Here is a 17,532-nt window from a genome sequence, read left to right as displayed (position 1 = left end):
TGGTGGTCCTATCTGAGGGGGCTCTCTGGTCACAAGAATTCTGGTGCTTCCCCCTCCTCTCTCCAGCATGTCCCTGAGTATGTGCATTACTGTGATCTTCCCAGGAGAAACCATAGGAATTAGGACAACAACTCACCAAGGGCTAGTTCCTTGTGTGTGTACCTGCAGCTACAGATTCTTGCTGCCCTTCGGGACATTTGCTTTGAGGAAAACCAGGATTCGGCAATCAACCTCAGCCTGCAAAGGACCTCAGGTGTTCCAGGTCCCACATTTAAAAGCACAGTCAGATTCCACTCCTCCTATGAAATCACCAGACTGTGAGCTGCTTGCAGGTGGCATCTCCTGCCGGTTGTGGCACTGTGCCAGCACTGCTGCACAAACTTGTCCCCGAGCACTTAATATTTAGTGGGTGGGAATGGTGAGCACTTAATATTTAGTGGGTGGGAATGGTGCAGCCCATAGGGCAGGGCAGGGCAGGGAGGCCATGAAGATGCTCAAACCCCTCCTACCACTTGGATGTGTCATGTCTCATCCATCAACCTCAACGCTCTCCAGCATGTGTCAGTGGCTGTGAAGTTGTCAATAGTCAGAAATCTCTATTGTCAAAAATGTGCCTCATTGTTACATCCAATGATGCTATAGTTAAGCCCTAATAGGGTTAAATTCTTAACACAGTCTAGAGCATTTGACATGGGACTCTGTTTCCCTTTTCAATATATTGTTTCTTTGATTATTTTATTAAGACCATAAAGGTATAAACTAAGAAGAAAGTCTCAATAAAACTATGTATACATGGGAAGCTAGCACCACTTTTTAACCTGCAGATGGCTATCACAAAATATTTTAGATAATTTTTTTTCTTAAAGCATCCTCCTGGACTCCAAAGTTTATGAAGTGTTTGGGGTGTTTGGGCAAAGACTACACCAGGAAGAAGGCTAAACCCAAAACTGAAGTAGCAGTGAGAGTGTGCAAAGAACCCATAAGCAGCAGGAAGCACCCACCCAGGCAGCCCCAGGGGAACACAAAAGAACTCTACCCTTCTTTCGGGGAGACCATGTTGTTCTCACGTCCCCCGGACTCTTCATCAGGTGCTGTGGCATCTGATAGGACAGGACAGGGCCTCTCTTGCTCTTGTTCCAGAATTCCCTGGAGATATTGTGGAGTTAATTACACACCTAATTTTGAAAATTACATGATCTGTCATTGCACACTCCCCTTAGCTGGGTGCCCCTTCTCTGGCTGTTGTGCACAGGTGTTCAAGTCACAACCAAACTACATCTCCCTCCTCTGCCTCTTCTTCCCTCCCCTCCTTGTTGTAAATCACCTGGCTCCTGCCAAGCCATTTTTTAAATACACCCTTTTTCTTAGCACGGCCCAAATGAAGCTCCCATAATGAATTGGTTTGCAGGGAGGTTTGGTTGAGTCACCCGCACCTGGGGCACAGAAGATGCTGTGTCAGATAATCTCTCCTGGCTGCTTTCAGGTGCCAGAAAGAACCCAAGAGAAAAGAGATCAGGTCGAGAAGAAAAGATGGGGGCAGATGGAACACTGAAGCAGGGCTGTCGCCCACCCACAGTTGGCGGAGCCTCACCTCGGTGAGCCTGGCATGAAATCATGGGGGTCTTGTTCCCAAGCCAGAGGCAAGACCAAGATGGTCCAGGAAGATACGGATTATGTCTGTGTGCATAAAACCAGTTCATGGTTTTCCCGAGTGATGAGCACCTGCCCTGTTTAAAAACAGCAGCCTGTCTGATTGACTGGAGTCACTGGTTAGCTCGTCCAGGAGCTGGCCTCAGTGACACACAGAAATACGCAGCCCCAGGCCACCTGAAGATGCAAAGCTCTGAGGGGAAAAAAATTCAAGACAGCTGTTCTGCATTAGCTACAGAGCATAACTGTATTCTTAATATTCTGTAATTTCAATGGGGCACAGAGCAGTGCTTTCAAGATCGCCATTTTAAGGCTACTGAACCTTCATGCCCCTATATAAAGCTTCTAGCCTTTGTTAAAAAAATAACAATAAAATAAAGACAAGAGGAGGAATGGGGGGTTAAAATAAGTACAACAGCAAAAATATTTGCTTCTCAGGATATAGTTTATCCTCTGTGACAATGAGAACCTCTTCCTCTTCCTTTGGTCAGGAAACCTAGGAAGAAATTTTGTCTGACCTGTTGGTGGGAACTTAGGATCCACATATTTCAGCCACTGCCCCCTTCCAGCTTACTCTCCAGGCATCATTACACTTCTCCCTGGTCTCTCGAGGTCAATGTCACGCTTGACAACAGAGACGAGCTAAGTGCTGTCCCCGTGCACGTGCTGCACCATAAAGGAAGAACCAGCATCCCGGTAGGAGCTGTGCACCACACTAGGTCCCATCACACTTGGTTCAATGTTTTGCCATTGCTGTCTTGAAATTCTTGACAATTTTTGAACAAGGAATCCTGTGTTTTTATTCTTCACTGGGCCCTGCAAATGCCACAGCTGGCCCTATATCAGGCAGACTGTGCCTCACATGGGTCCAGGAGACACCCATGTGTTTATTCATTGGCAGCCGCCTCACCCCAAAGTGCCAGCTCAGGGCCCAAACACCCACTGATGCTCCCCGAGCACTGGCCAACATGGCGCCCTGCACACGCCCACAGCCAGTGCAGCTGCATTGGCAGAGGAACTGGTGGGATGACCCCAAGGACCCCACCACTGTTTGGAGGACCCTGAATTAACCTCATGGTCACCTGAAGTCTCTCTTTCATTTCAGTCATATTGATACACATAGTATTTGGGGGTAAATACAAGGACTTTGTGAGCAACAATAAGAAACTCTTCCAAAATACTGTTTCACAGAGTTTTTTAATTTAGAGATAGCACAACCTTATGATGTATCAGATTCCCTTGGATATTCAAATGCCGTGATTTGCCTAAATGTCCCATCAAATGAACAACTGCGAGATCAACTTTGTCTTTCTGTTTATAGGAAAAATATTACAATTGTCTGTATTCAAGGAATCGAAGTAATCTAGTTCATGGAACAGAAATTTAAGAGAGAAAATAAATTGAAAGTCTGCATTTAGTGTCCCCATAGGACAGTACCCTGAATATGGCCACCAGCTGTTCTCCCTCCGTCTTTCAGAAAAAGCAGCAGGAAACCACTTAAACTGCAAATGTCAGATGAGCTTCCTGCCAATGGAGTTTGTTGAGCATTACAAGGACCTGCCCACAGGAACCTGAGGAATTTCCTCCTGCAAATATATCCCACAATCGCGAACAGAGTGAATGGCTCCCAAGTTGGATCTTCCAGATGTACTTCACGTGGGTCTAAAATCACCCTGGCTCCCAGACAGCCAGCATCACCAAGACCAGTGAAAAGATGACCTAAACACGATAAATTGGGAAACTGTCCCAGAGCCTCGTCCTCGCTTAGGGAGCCACACGCCTGGCAGAGCCAAGGCCATTTGGGTTTTGTTTGGTTTGGTTTTCAAACCCCAGTTCACTCAGCCCCCTTAGGCCCAAAGGACAGCAGACTGGCAAGTGTTTCACTGTGGAGTTGGCTGTTCCTGGTGTCCTCTGGGCGAGCGCCGTCCAAAAGAAAGAGAATGCACACCACACATGTACAATATTATTAAATTTTCTGCAGCCAAGTTTAAAAAAATAAAAAGAAACAGGTGAGAGTGATTTTAGTGGCATATTTTATTTAATCCAACATATCCACGATATTATAATTTCAACAAGTAATCAATGCTAAGCTATTTTTAATGAGACACTTTAAGTTGTTTTTTTGCAGGTAGTCTCTGATGTCCAGTGTACAGATCACGTGGGGCACGCCTCATGAGCAGCGATGGAGCAGAGACATTTCCAGTGCTCAGCAGTCACATGTGGCTGGTGGTCACCGTGTCAGACAGCACGAATCTAGTCAGAGTGGAAATGTCCTTGTATCGTCTTATTTTGAGTATACAATGGATATTTGCATGATCTTAACATTTTTCCCACTTAATGGATTTATTTCCTTCTGGTTTTTTCCCCTCTTTTTGTTGGGGACCGCCCTGCCTGGTCTCAGGAAGCTGTAACCCCAGTGACTTAGGCTGAGTGAGAGACCTCCGGACCAGGAGCCACTAAGGAGACAAAACTTATTTCCCTGGCATGAACGCTGCCTGTTCTGTGCCTGACCTCCTATGTTTAATTAGTTAGCCGATGAAGGGTAAGATTTCCCATGGAGGGAATCATCTAAGACAGGCATGATCACGAAGAGGCCTCTGGGAAGAGACTCGGGGCTGTGGATATGAAGGGGTGATGGACATCAACCCCTGCCCCCTCGGCTTTGTCAAAGCCTGAGTCCTTGTTTTTAGAAGTGAGAAATCCAAGTCTTCTGGCTGCCTTTGTCTCCTCTGTTGACTCAGGCCTGAGGAAATAGCAGGGGCAGTGCAGCCCAGACCAGAGACGGCGAACCCCCAGGGTAATCAGGCCTGGGACATAGAATATGCAAGATCCTGTGAGATCTGTTTGCTGGAAGATGTTATTAGATTAGAATATGAAGGCACAGGCAGGAAATGAGACTAGCCTTTTAGGTCCTATAGTGATAAAACCCCAAACTATGCCCAGAATCACAGCAGGGGTTCTGCCTGCACCTTTGTAAGTCACCTACTTCTTTTGATCTTTTATGCCAGACTGTGAATCCACAAACTAAGTCTGTATTCTCAATAAAAATCTGCTTGGGAATGGAGACTGGACGCCCTCCACTAGAGAGAGTGGCCGTTCTGTCCCTATTTCCCCACAGGACCTGGTTGTCTCTGTATATGTTTTTCTCATGTTTTGACGAGAATCTGCAGCAGAGATGGATGCTGCTAGCTGGTATCTGCCACACCTTTTGACTTCATTGAATTTTTAAAGGAGAAAATAACACTGTCAAAGCCAAGCCTGGGCATTGGATCTACAATAAAAATCTGAAAAAGGTGAGTTCTAGGCACACTAAATGATTCTCAAGATCCAGTTTGCCCTGGATTCCCATGGATTGTTATTGGCTCTTTGTGTGCAGAAGAGACATGGGACTTAAAAGGTAAGGTGGGGAGCGGGAAGAAACTCAGGAACATCTGCTGTCATTTGGGAATATCCTGAGACCATGAGGGGGAAGCCCCCTTGCTTCCTAGAAGAAGACTGCAGGACGAGGATGCTCCAGGAAAGGGGTGAAAGAAGCAGGATAAGGCAGGGCTGAAGCTCAGCAAGGAGGTGGTGTCAGCGGGAGATGAGATGTCCCCTGATCCTGTGGGAGGCCCTCTGGGGCTGGTCAAACACCTATTGCTGGTCCCCACCCTAGAACATCTGATTGGTCTGGCTAAGACCCAAGAATTGTATTGCTAATAATATAGTTGGTTGGATTCACTCTGAGAACTGGCTTTAGTCTAGAGCATTAACAGCACCACAGAATAGGACCCACTGGAGTCAAGGGGCCAGGTTTGTGCCTCTGTACAAACCAGTCGTTGTCTGGGGAGGCAGGTGCATGACTTCCCCATCCAAGGGGTTCCTGCTGGCCCAGAAGAACTATAATTCCCCTTGGAAGCAGATAGCTGTAAAGGCAGCAGGACACTCCCCTTCCTGGGGACTGAGAGCATCAGCTGGGAGAAAGGACTTGGATGGGACAGCAACCCATCCTCTACTGCCCAGCCGGCCCCATCAGTAGAGGCAGCCAAAGGGCCGATGTGCTACAGCTCAGATGTAACTGACAGACTATAGCTCTGTGTGCACAGAAGCTACTCCTGTCTTCTCCACCCAAGGGTTGCCTTCAGATTAGCAAAGCACCTACACCCAGAGAAGGTAATGCTGAAGCAAAATGACCTATTGGCCAGGGATTCAAAATCATCATTTAACATTTGGGGATGGATAAGTACAGTGAAGTGTGCCCACCACTCAAACAAGTGTAGGATTTCAAGGGTGTCCACTGGTTCCCTGGCACCCTACAGTCTCAGCAGGAATGCTTGGGTGCTGGAGAAAATGTTCAATGCTCTGGTCTCTAAGCAGGGTCAGGGGGACCAGGGGGGTCTCAGAACTTCGTAGTTGAGAGAGGGATGAATGCAACTGCCTGGTGCCCACGGACATCCCGAGAGTTAACCAGGCTTCCCTTTGGGGTCAGTCGGTGGGATCCAGGACAAACACTGAGATAGTCAGAAATGACACCAGAACTAAGAGATGTGCCTGGTCGGCGCTTTTCCGGGTAAATCCTGATTGACTGGGAGGAGGTTTCCTCAGATTGAAACCTGCCTGAGACTGCTGAGGGCCGCCTGGCCTACCCTCCGCTCCGAGGGCTGGGCACACAGCCTCATGTTCTGCCAGGGCTGTTTTAAGAGGAAGTTAATAATATGTTTGCAAATTAGGTCACTGAAGGCATAAGTGATAACAACTGGTAATCTTGTAAAATGAAGATGTAGACAATGCCTCCTTTCTGACGGGTTATGGGAAACTCTTAAAAGAGAGCCATCGGTGCACTTTTCCTTGGCAGTTTTTCTCAGGGCATACCGAAGCCTATGAAAGAGGCTGAGAACCACAGTAAAACATGACCAAACACAAAATGTTCTCTATACCAATGGCTTCGAGTGAATATAAAGAAAACTAACTTGACCCTAGCAAACAACAGACCATAGACAAGAAGGGGAACAAACAAAATGGTGAGGAACTCGAGGACCCTCATGACGTGGTACCAGGGAATGTGGTGGTACCAGGTGAGGTGGTGGCACCAGGTGAGGTGGTGGCACCAGGTGATGTGGTGGCACCAGGTGATGTGGTGGCACCAGGTGATGTGGTGGTACCAGGTGAGGTGGCACCAGGTGAGGTGGCACCAGGCAGTGTGGTACCAGGTGGTGCTGCCTTGATCTCTGGGGCCTCTCCCAATCAGATTGCCGGCTTACCTGGGATCAGAGCAGACTGATAGTTCTCAAACCCACCTGGAGTCTTTGTCTATGGGGGTTATATCTAACTATCTTTTCTGCTATTAAAAATGAGAAAAAATGAAATATTTATCAGTTAATTTATTCAAAAGTAACTATAATACCCCCATACATCCCTAGTCATCTGCATTTCTTTGTTCAGTCATATAAACATGTACAAACCATTACAGCTCGAGGGCCGAGGCTGAGGGCCTGACGGAGCCCACAGGCCCTGGCTTGCCGCCCCTGCTCTGGGGCTGTGCCCCCGTGCTGTGACCCTCGCTCTGTGTGGCCACGAGGTACTCAAAGTGTGGCTGGTCCAGGCTAGACACACTGTAAATGTCAAACACACACTGTTCAAAGAATTACCACAAAAGGGAATGTGAAATACCTCACTACATTTTTTAATATTAGTATATGTTGAAATGATATTTGGCATGTACCAAGTTAAATAAAGTATATATTAAAATCAATTTCTTCTGTTATTTTTTTACTTAATTCAATGTGACTATTAAAAACTTCGATCACCCACATGGCTCACATTATACTTCTGTGCGATGGGGCTGACCGAAGCCGCCTTCACATTGGACCAGAAGCCCTGCACTTCCCGAGGACAGAAGCTTCACTCTGAAGAACTCAGCATTCAAAACAACAGCGGAAAGCATGGCACTTGGAACACACTGGGAAAAATAACCTATAACCATGAGCCTATGCCCCAATTACACAAACTTATTTGTCAAGAGCCACAATATTTCCCAAGTTTGCCAGGCAAGATTCTTAAAAAATTATATATGTTGTTTATATTGTAAAGAGAAAAAAAAGAAACAGATCTCCAAAGCAGAAGGCAGCGGCAGGGAATGTGTTTCTGTGGCGGCTGAGCATCCTGCTCTGGGTCTGCGTTGACTGGGGAGACATGACGTGGCTTATGGGTGGCAGAGAAACGACTTTAATCCCACGGCGTGTGGAGCACAGTGCCAGAGTGGAGCGCTGGTGTTCCTGTGTTCCCAATTAGTAAGCTGGCAGGGGGACGGGGCTCGGCGGGAGGGCTACGCGTCCTGAGAGGGAGGAGGAGCCTTTAGTGAAGTTGGCTGTGAAACAGACTTCTCTTGGGTTGGCCAAGAAGTCTGTTTAGGTTTTTTCCATAAAATAAAAGACACATTTTCATTTTCACCAATAACTTTATTGATTTGGATATTTTGAGTATGTCAGCTATCTCCTGCTATTGGCTTCTAGTGGGGAGAGGCCAGGGGCGCTGCTAAACATCTTCCAATGCATAAGACAGCCCCACAGCAAAGAAATTATTTGGCCAAAATGTCAACATTACCAAGAAATTTCACAAACCACTTTTGACACATTTGATCAGTCACAGCACCTTCTCCATACACTGCACAAATCTTTTTTACTTTTTGAGCTTCAGTTGCATTTTACCTTTCTTGAAATAATGAAACATAACATGCCAAAAATGTTGCATATTTTCTTCCATCTTCAATATTAAAATGGCTGCACAAAAATTCACCAATTTTGGTAAGTTTTTCAAAAGTGCATGCTGATGTGACAACCGTCACAATACAATCTAATAAAATTGTTTCAAGTAAAGTTGAAGACAACTAAACACAACTAGAGCTGTTGTACAGAAAAAAACAAACGAACCTTTTGGCCAACCCATACTTACATACCCAGCTGACTCCTACTCTAACACCACCAGTGGGGAATGGTCCCTGCCCCAAAGGAGCTTACACTGAGTGGGGCACACAGGCAGGATAGGTCAGGGCAGAGAAAGCCTGCAGCCAATCTTCCTGAACTTCAGTCCCAGCCCTGCCTCTGCCTGGCCCTGGAGCGTGAGCAGCCCTGAATCTGCTGGGCCTCACTCTGCATTCACATGCAGCATGAGGATGAGCGGCTACCTTTCCCTCCGGCACACTGTCAGGGTAGACGGCTGAAGCACTCACCCTGAGAACCGAGCCTGGCTGAGGCAGAGAAGATGTTTATCTGCAGGCTGGTGGCCTGAGTCCTCTCTCTCATCCCTCATCCCAGGGCTGGCTGGGTCCAGGAGAGGACTGGAACCACAGCAGGAAAGGGCTTTGCCTGGCAGAGAACTGAGGACCATTTGGTGAGCCTCTAGAAGCCAGCAATGTCTGTTAACAGCAGTACCCGTTTCCCATCCTAACAACAATTTGATTTTAAAGCATGGACAGGAAATCAGTTTGGGGCATTTGCGGCAGAGCAAGAAGGCTGTTTGGCTACAGAAGGCTGAGGGAAATGTGATGTTGGAGGTAGCCAGAGCTGAAGGGTGGGAGACCAGGGAAACCCCACCCAGTAAGATCACGTGTTAAGTACTGGGGGTGGATCTGGGTAAAGGGGTGAACCAACTTATATTTTGAATGGATCACATTAGCTGCTGTGCGTACAACAGACTGAAGGGCCAGGTGGAGGACACCTTGCAGACCGCATCATCCAGGGCTGCGGAGGCAGGCAGGGCAGCGGCAGAAGTGGGCCAATCGGCAGGTGGAGCCCAAAGGACATTCTAAGGGCCAGACTAGGGAGCAAGGGCCAGAGAAGGACTGAGGCTGGCACCTGGTTCTTGACCTGAGCAGGTAGGTAAAGGCTTCAGGGAGAACCTCGTTCAGGCTCCCAGCAGTACTGTCTCCTCCCTAACCTTGCCATCTGCACCCCCAGCACTACCCTAACACGTTAGTGAAGTTCCACAGTGTTGGGTCATAACAGTCCCCTTAACCAGTCAACACATAACCTGTTCTATGTGTATTTCTGTTTAACGGCAGCATATCTAACACAGACATCATCAATTCATGAACATGGAACTCAAGGCCAACAGCACATAGCTCAGGCCTGAACCAAGTTCATCTCACATGCATTTTCTCTGTAAGGCACATCATGGACCTCTTGCATGTAGGGGCGCTGGACAGCACTCCAGCACTACATTTGGTGGAGGGACAGTTTACACAGTAAAATCATCAATAAAAAAAGAATAAAAATGTGGGAAATGCAGCTCTGAAGAGACCACCAGCAGGAGGACCCTTGTCTACCTTAGGAGAGCTGCGACAATACGGCAATGTCAGCTTGCTGGACCTCAGCTGGGAACGTGCACCCAGAGACTCCAATTTTTCATTGCCCTATACTTATATGGGTTTTAATTTGGGGGTTACAAATAAGTTTTAGTGAGCAGGTAAATCTGTAAGCACAGAATGTGCAAGTAATGAGGATCTCCTGCAGTTGAGAATGCCAAGTTTGGAGAAAAGATGTGGATAAGAGACCAGACAAAACCTGGGGCCCAGGGCCCTTGTGAGAAGTGGAAGATCACTGCTTCAGCAGGGCACCAAGAAGGATGGGGCTGCTGCACCCCCTCCTGGCCAAGGAGCACCCAGCGTCACACAGGCGAAGGGGTCTGGTGAGGATGCACCCTCTGCAGCATTGTTCTTGAGATTGTCGGCTGTGTGGCTCTGGCACTGGGAATCAGGGAGTGTGTGAACCAGAATGTGGGCTGGACAACCAGATCATCCCATGCTATCTCAGTCTGGATTCAACGGGGCGCCCCGGGGGCCATGCTGAGCAGTGGGTGTTATAAATTGGTATATCCCCTGCTGTAAATGTTTTGAAATAATTTGATTGTTAATTAATAAAAAGCAGTTTGGGAACAAACTCCTCCTACTGAACACATGAAGAAAAAATGCCCTCACTACAGAGTAAAATGATGAGAGATAGGAAGTCACTGATTAACTCCCCAACTTTGCTCTTATCTGTTGAGATAGTTAAAGCAGACGTTAAAAGCAAGGGTCATATTGCTCCAAGAGAACCCATGCCCCCCACCCCCCAGCATGTATGACTCCTCCATCCTTATAAAGGAGAGAGTAGCACCCACCAAGGGGCAGGCAGTCACTCATCAGGCCCCATGCTGTAGCCAGGCAGGCACCAGCCCCGAAACAAGGGGCGTGATGAGCCAGGCCAGGTAACAGTCTATGTTTGGTTTTATGGAGTAAGCGGTCAAAGGAAACTCAAATCAGATTTTAACTGGAACATGTACTCCTTCTAGTGAAGATAATAACCCGCACTTGGCAACTTCAGAGCAGACGGGCATTTGTGGGGCCGTTAGACATGGTGTGGAGGCAGTGCTTCACACAACCAGATGGAGACCAAAGGTGACTCAGGTGTAAGCCCATGCCCCCACCACCCCAGCAGTCCTGGGACCCCACCTTTCTGCTGAACTGACCAATCAAAGTGTGTGCTCATCCCCTGGGAACGCTGGGGCCCTGCCCACCTGCTGAACTAAACCAGTTCAGGTGTGTGCTCATCCCTCCGAGCACTGCTGGGAGGCTCACACCCCCAGAGACTTGCACTACTGAACAGGTGTAATCTCCATGCTCACCTGTGTCCTTGGGATTCTCACGTCCCTTTCTAGGTCCTGATGCAGCTTTGCCTTCCATCTATTCCAGTCCGTCATCTTTACCTCAGCCCCAGCCCACCCTCTATCTATGCTTTCTCCCCTGGACCCCACCAAGCCTCGTGGTTAGATACCAGGCTGGTAGTTGGCGCTGAAGGGCAGCATATACCGGGGGATGTTAGGGGGAGGGACTTTGAGGTGCTGGTCAAGGTGGTGGTGACATTTTGTGGATGGAATGTGGTATGTTTACTTAGTGAAAACACACTTCTGTACATTAAGTTATACTTTGTCTATTTCTAACCCAGTTGGGAGATAGAAAATATGTTGATAAACAATTATTCTGAATCAATTACAAAGCATGAGGTGCTGCATGAGTTCAGAAGCCAAAAGGAGCATTGTGGGCCTGGATCACTGAAGAATGTGTTAAGGAGGAGCTGAGCATTTTATGGGTCTTAAAGAGTAGATGGATAGATCAATCGGTATAAGTGGTTAGGTCGATAGATGATTGACAATAGGTAGGTAGGTAGACATGTAGATGACAGATGGGCAGACAGACAAACCTAGGGGTGGGAAGGGAGGACTTTTCAGGTGTTTCTCTTATTTGTTCCAATAATGAGAAACCACTGTGTGGCCCACAGAAAGGTGAAGGCAGGGGGTTGGGTCCAAGACTAGAGCCACAATGTTCTGGAGTTATTTCAGTAAACCAGACATGGAAGAAGGCCAAAATAAAGAAAAATGTAAACACACACACACACACACACACACACACACACACACACACACATATATACTGGAGAGAAATAATGTCTGATTTATAATGCAACATTTCTTAAAAATATGTCTATCTTAATAAAAAATGATTTCCAAAGTGGATTATAATCACATTCTCATAAACTGAATATTCACTGAGAGGCAATGTGTGCAGGGCCTGAAGTTAAGAGCTACGATTTTTCAAGAGCTTGTTCCCAGATCTCTCCAAACACACCTGTGAATCTGTACAACACTTCACTACCCCTCACGGCACATGCACTCTGAACTTCTTCAAAGGACATGCACCCCATTGTGGGCTTTGAGCCAATTAAGATGGCAACGTTTTTCCTATTAGGGAGATATGCGTGACTGGCCCGATGCTTGCAGGGATGTTGCGGTAACATTTCTGAAGAATGGTAAAGGGTTTGTGTTAATATAATGTGACTCATGATTAATTCTGACATTTGGAGTAAGAGAGTGAGAATGAGAAATTAAGAAATATCTTTAAAACAATAATACCTGACATCCACATTGAGCAACTGTGGCCTCACACTCTCCTAAGCATCTTATAAATAATAATATTCTGGACTTGTTTTTCTAGTAAGTGATTGATAATCTTAAAATGACCTGTATTCATATAATTAAATCTAATAGCATGCTGTTTCTTCTAATAGCGTGCTGAGGTTATTATACTGAAAGACTCAGGATTTATTGAAGGAACTGCAGGTAGCATTCTCAGGGACAATTGAGCAATCAGGAAGACTAATTCCCATTTGTATCATGAAACCAGCAGAACCGATTTATGACAGAATTGATCCATAATTGGCGTGGGTCCTTGAGAAAGGGACCATGCAGGGATGTTATTCCCCAAAACTTAACCAGGTGAAGTACTTTGCAAAATAAAAAAAATGGAGTTTCCCTTTTGAAGCATATTTTGAAGAGTTACAATGACAAAACATTTTCCCCAAAAAAAGGTATTTTTAGCTCAAAATAGATGAGACAACAGGAGAAATGTTGAAGACCCTGAGTATAGATTTTGCAAATTATAATAAGCTTCTCATCCAGTTTAAATCTTGTACCAAACAAACACCATCACAGCAGAAACTGCACTAAAGTGGGGACGCTTAGAAACCTCACATTCCCCAGCAAAACTAAAACTGTGTTATAGAAAACGTGGTCTTCGGACACTTATGTTTCCAATGACCGTCCGAGCTGCACATAGGAGAAGAGTCACTGAGACCGCTTTGCTCCTAAAGGCTGAGGCGAATGTTCTCTCCGTATTCGAAGACAACAGTCCTGCCAACGGTTATCAGCAAAGGACACCCAAGCCCTCTAAAGAAAGTGCATGGGATGTATTTTGCTCTATGATCCTAATAGTCTCCCAATGTTTAAAAAGAAATCATGTCCAATCCCAAGGTGATGGGTGCTGAATTCCCTGGGGAACGTGGGGTGGTGGGGACCATGGACCATTATGTCTGATTAAGGAATCTCTAATTCCTTTTTTGTTTGCTTTTTCACTTGGACACTTGGCTGTCCCAAAAAGCCACCTGAAATCTGTTAGCGTCTCTGGCACTGGGTCCAGTGGCCAGAGGGCTAAGGTGGAGAAGTGTAGGAAGAAGGAAGCCGAGGGGTGAGGATGAGTGTTCAGATTGTAAACCAGTACTCAACAGGCATTGGCGATGGGAAGCGCAGAGCAGTTGGAACCGGCGATGACAGACAAGCGGCAGGGCGCCCAGACCTGCGATTGCAACCCCATGCCTGGGGCAGCACCCAGGTGCAGGTGATGCATGAAGGCAAGGCATGCAAAGGCAGCCTCCAGAGCGAGCCTTTGGAAAATCCCCAGAAACACACAGAGCTCTAATGGCGGGCTTGTTTTGCTGAGCACGAACAAAAGGCCCAGGGCCTGCCAGCACTCCCAGCTCCACCTCATCCTCCGGGGCCAGGGATGGGGCTCCTCTCCAACCTGAAAGAGAACTGTAATGATAAGGTAGATTGCACACGAATCATCATCAGGGAGACTTGCCTGACACAGAAGTACGTGCACTGAGCTGAGAGGTTGGCTGTGCAAAGAATCCATGAGTGCTCAGTGGTGATTCTTAAACAATCTTCTTGCCTTAAACATATTGTTTACAATGTAAGGAGTGTACATTTACTGTTCCTCTGCCATGATTCATTTTGATAAGTGTTTCAGAGTCCATCACCCCTCCTTTATCCGTAGCTGGGGTGCTGTGAGACTGCTCTGTTTACTGAGACTCTCCACATGGGCTGTGTGCAGTAGAGATCAGCTGACCTGGGACTTGAGCCATGGGAAAAGTAAGAGGTGTTCACCCAAGAGAATGGAGGAATCGAACTTGTGGGTGTGCCTGGGAAGGTACCCTGGCTGCTGACACTGTGTTCAGGTTAGCACAGAGAAGGAAAAAGATGTCACCTGGGTATTGGGTTTGAGAACCCATGTGGCAGGGGACCTCTGTCATCTGAAAGAGATGAATACAGATGTTTTCATTCCTCCTTCAGGCACCAGCTGGTGACAACGCACCTGTGCATGTCCTGTCCCCCTGCTGGATTGCTTTGCCCTGCACCTGCCCACCTGGCCAAAACCTTGGCCATTCTTGCAGCCATTCAAAAAAAACAATCCAAACCCCAAACCTCACCTCTGCAGTGAAGACCTTGCTTGCTCTTCTGTAAAGCAAACTTACAATGAAACAATGTCGTTGGCAGGGAAGTTGAAACTTCCGTCAGGGAACAGCAGATGCTCACCACAAGGAATGTGGGCCAGTCGGCTGGCACACTGCTTCCTCCATGAGCAGGCATGGTTTATGGGCCCGTGGGCCCCTTTCTGCCAGGCGTATCCTGACAGTGGACATGGACTCTTGGACTCCTCTACCCCGAGGTGAGCACACCTGCTGGGAGAGCACAGGGCCTGCAATAGGAAGCAGAAGGGCAAGATGGCAAGTGCCCTGTGCACCAGAGGCAGGCCCCTCCAAAATTTGGAAACTGTCCGAGGAACCAGGGCCTTGCTCAGCCTGCAGCCCCGCCCTAGCCCTGCCGATCCCCATCCCCCCACAGCCCCTGTCAGTTTTCACCATCTTGCTCATCCTACTAGATGCCCCACAACTGCAAACACAGCCCTTCCTCCCGTGGTTCCTGGCAGGACTGGCTCTGCTTCTGACCTGTCTCAGCCAGAGCTCAACCAGTAAGAGATGTGCATTAATGTGCATTATTTTTTGTAAGATTAATTACAACAAGGCACTGACTTTTCTGGCTGAAGAAAGTGGTCCATACAGACAGAGCAAACGTGGATTAATACAAACATCTCTGCAGGAGCTCTAAGGAAAAGGCCCTGCGTGGGTGAATGAACACAGAACCGAAGTGCACACGTAGGCACACGTAAGAGGGACAGGACGAGAGTGTCCAGGCTCACGGGCTCTCTGGAAACTGTGCACCGGGCTTTAACAGTCAAAGAGAACATTGTATTTCCCAAGTCAGTGAAACCGCTAACATAATGGCAAAATATGTCTAGGCAGGACAAAAAGTGGAGGAGGGAGAAGATGTTTACTTGATCCAAAATAAGGCATGGAAAGGGGAGAAAAGGGAACACGAGACAGTGAGACAAACACAAAACATGTGATGCTCAATTTAAATCCAAGCATACTGCTCATAACATTACTTATAAGTGAGCTAAACATTTCAATTAAAAGTTTCATATGAACCAGACCTGCTAGAATGGCTGGCGTCAAGACCGAGAACACCGGGCGCTGGCGAGGCTGCGGAGCAGCAGCACTCTCACTCCTCACTGCTGGGAATGGGGCAGCTGCAGCGGAAGGCGGCTCGGTGGTTTCTCACGGGACGAAACTCACTCTTTCCTTAGGGTCCAACTGTGCTCCTCGGGATTTACCCAATGAATTAAAAGCAGGTTCGCAAAGAAACCTTCACATGAGTGTTTATAGAGGCTTTGTTCATAATTGCCAAGTCTTGGAGGCAATCAAGATGTCCTCAGTAGGTGGACGGATAAGTTGTGCTGTACCCAGAAAATGGAGTATTATTCAGTGCTAAAAAGAAAGAAACTATCAAGCCATGAACATACGTGGAGGAAACTTAAATGCATATTGCCAAGTGAGAGAAGCCAGTCTGAAAAGACTACATACTGTGTGATTCCTACTTTATGACATTCTGGAAAAGGCAAAACCATGGAGACAGGAGAAGATCGGTATCTCCCAGGAGTTAGGGGTTGGAAGGATGAATAGGCAGAATACAGAGGACTTTCAAGGCAGTGAAATTATTCTGTATAAAACCATAATGGTGGACATATGGCATGTGAACCCTGATGTAAACTATGGACTTTGGTTAATGATCATATAACAACATTGTCTCCTCAACTGTACAAGTGTAGCACAAAAAAGCAAAATGTAATAAAAGGAGAGACGGAGTGATTGAGAGGGTAGATGACAACTCTCTCTACTTTCCGCCCAATTCTTCTATAAACCTGAAACTGCTCTGAAAAATAAAATCGACAGAGATTGTGAGACTGGATTAATGACAAGGAAAACCCAGCAGTTCCTCCGCTCCCCCTCCAGGTGTGAAGAGCTGCTGGTTTTCCAGCTTCTGGAATGGCAGTCTCACCTCTCATGAACACTGGGCACTTACGGCATCAATTCCTTTCCAGGTGTGTTTTTAACTGTATTTCACACAATTTACTGTGTTCTGTTTTTGCTATTACCTAGTGAAAAATATTTCTAATACCCACCATTATTTCTTCTTTGACCCATGGGCTACTTAAGAGAGTACCACTTAATTTCCAAATATTTGAGTATTTTTACATTATCCTTTAGTTTTCAGTTTCTAGCTTGATTACACCAGTTTCTAGCTTAATTCTCTAGGTTCAGAGAATTTTATGTGTGTGAAATCAGATGATAATAAAACACAAAATAAAGTATATAACATAGATCTACAGTTTCAACAGCTGGTTTTTTGAAAAGACAATTAGAACCAATATAATTCTAACAGAATGGATCAGGAGATAGGAAAAGAACATATTTTTAATATAAAGTGATAAAAATAGAAATAGTAAAATCTTTAAAAAGGTGAGACGGTGTTACAAATTCCTTTATGCAAATAAATTTGAAAATTTAGATCAAGTAGAAGCAAATAAAAAAATTTAAATATAATGATCACAAATATATTAGTGTCTTGAGTTCTTTTCCACAACAAGAGCCCTTATAGCTGCTTAAGCTGCAGAGGGGTTGCTTCAGGACCAAACCCTTCCTCCCTACCCCCACCCCACCCCCCACCGCTTCCTTCCTGCTGTGGCATCACTGGCACCCACCAGTGGAAAGTGAACATGCCAGTTGGGTGTGCACTGTTAGCATTAAATATCTAACCTTAAGATCCTTTATAAATAGATTAAGCAACCATTTTAAAACACATTTCAAATTTTATTTCATTTTTTTCTGTGTTGAGGACACAGGACCTTTGGAAAAT

The sequence above is a fragment of the Phyllostomus hastatus genome, unplaced genomic scaffold (assembly GCF_019186645.2).
Source record: "Phyllostomus hastatus isolate PE091 unplaced genomic scaffold, TTU_PhHast_1.1 phas_contig_58, whole genome shotgun sequence".
NCBI classification, from domain to species: domain Eukaryota; kingdom Metazoa; phylum Chordata; class Mammalia; order Chiroptera; family Phyllostomidae; genus Phyllostomus; species Phyllostomus hastatus.
This window is presented reverse-complemented; position numbering follows the sequence as displayed.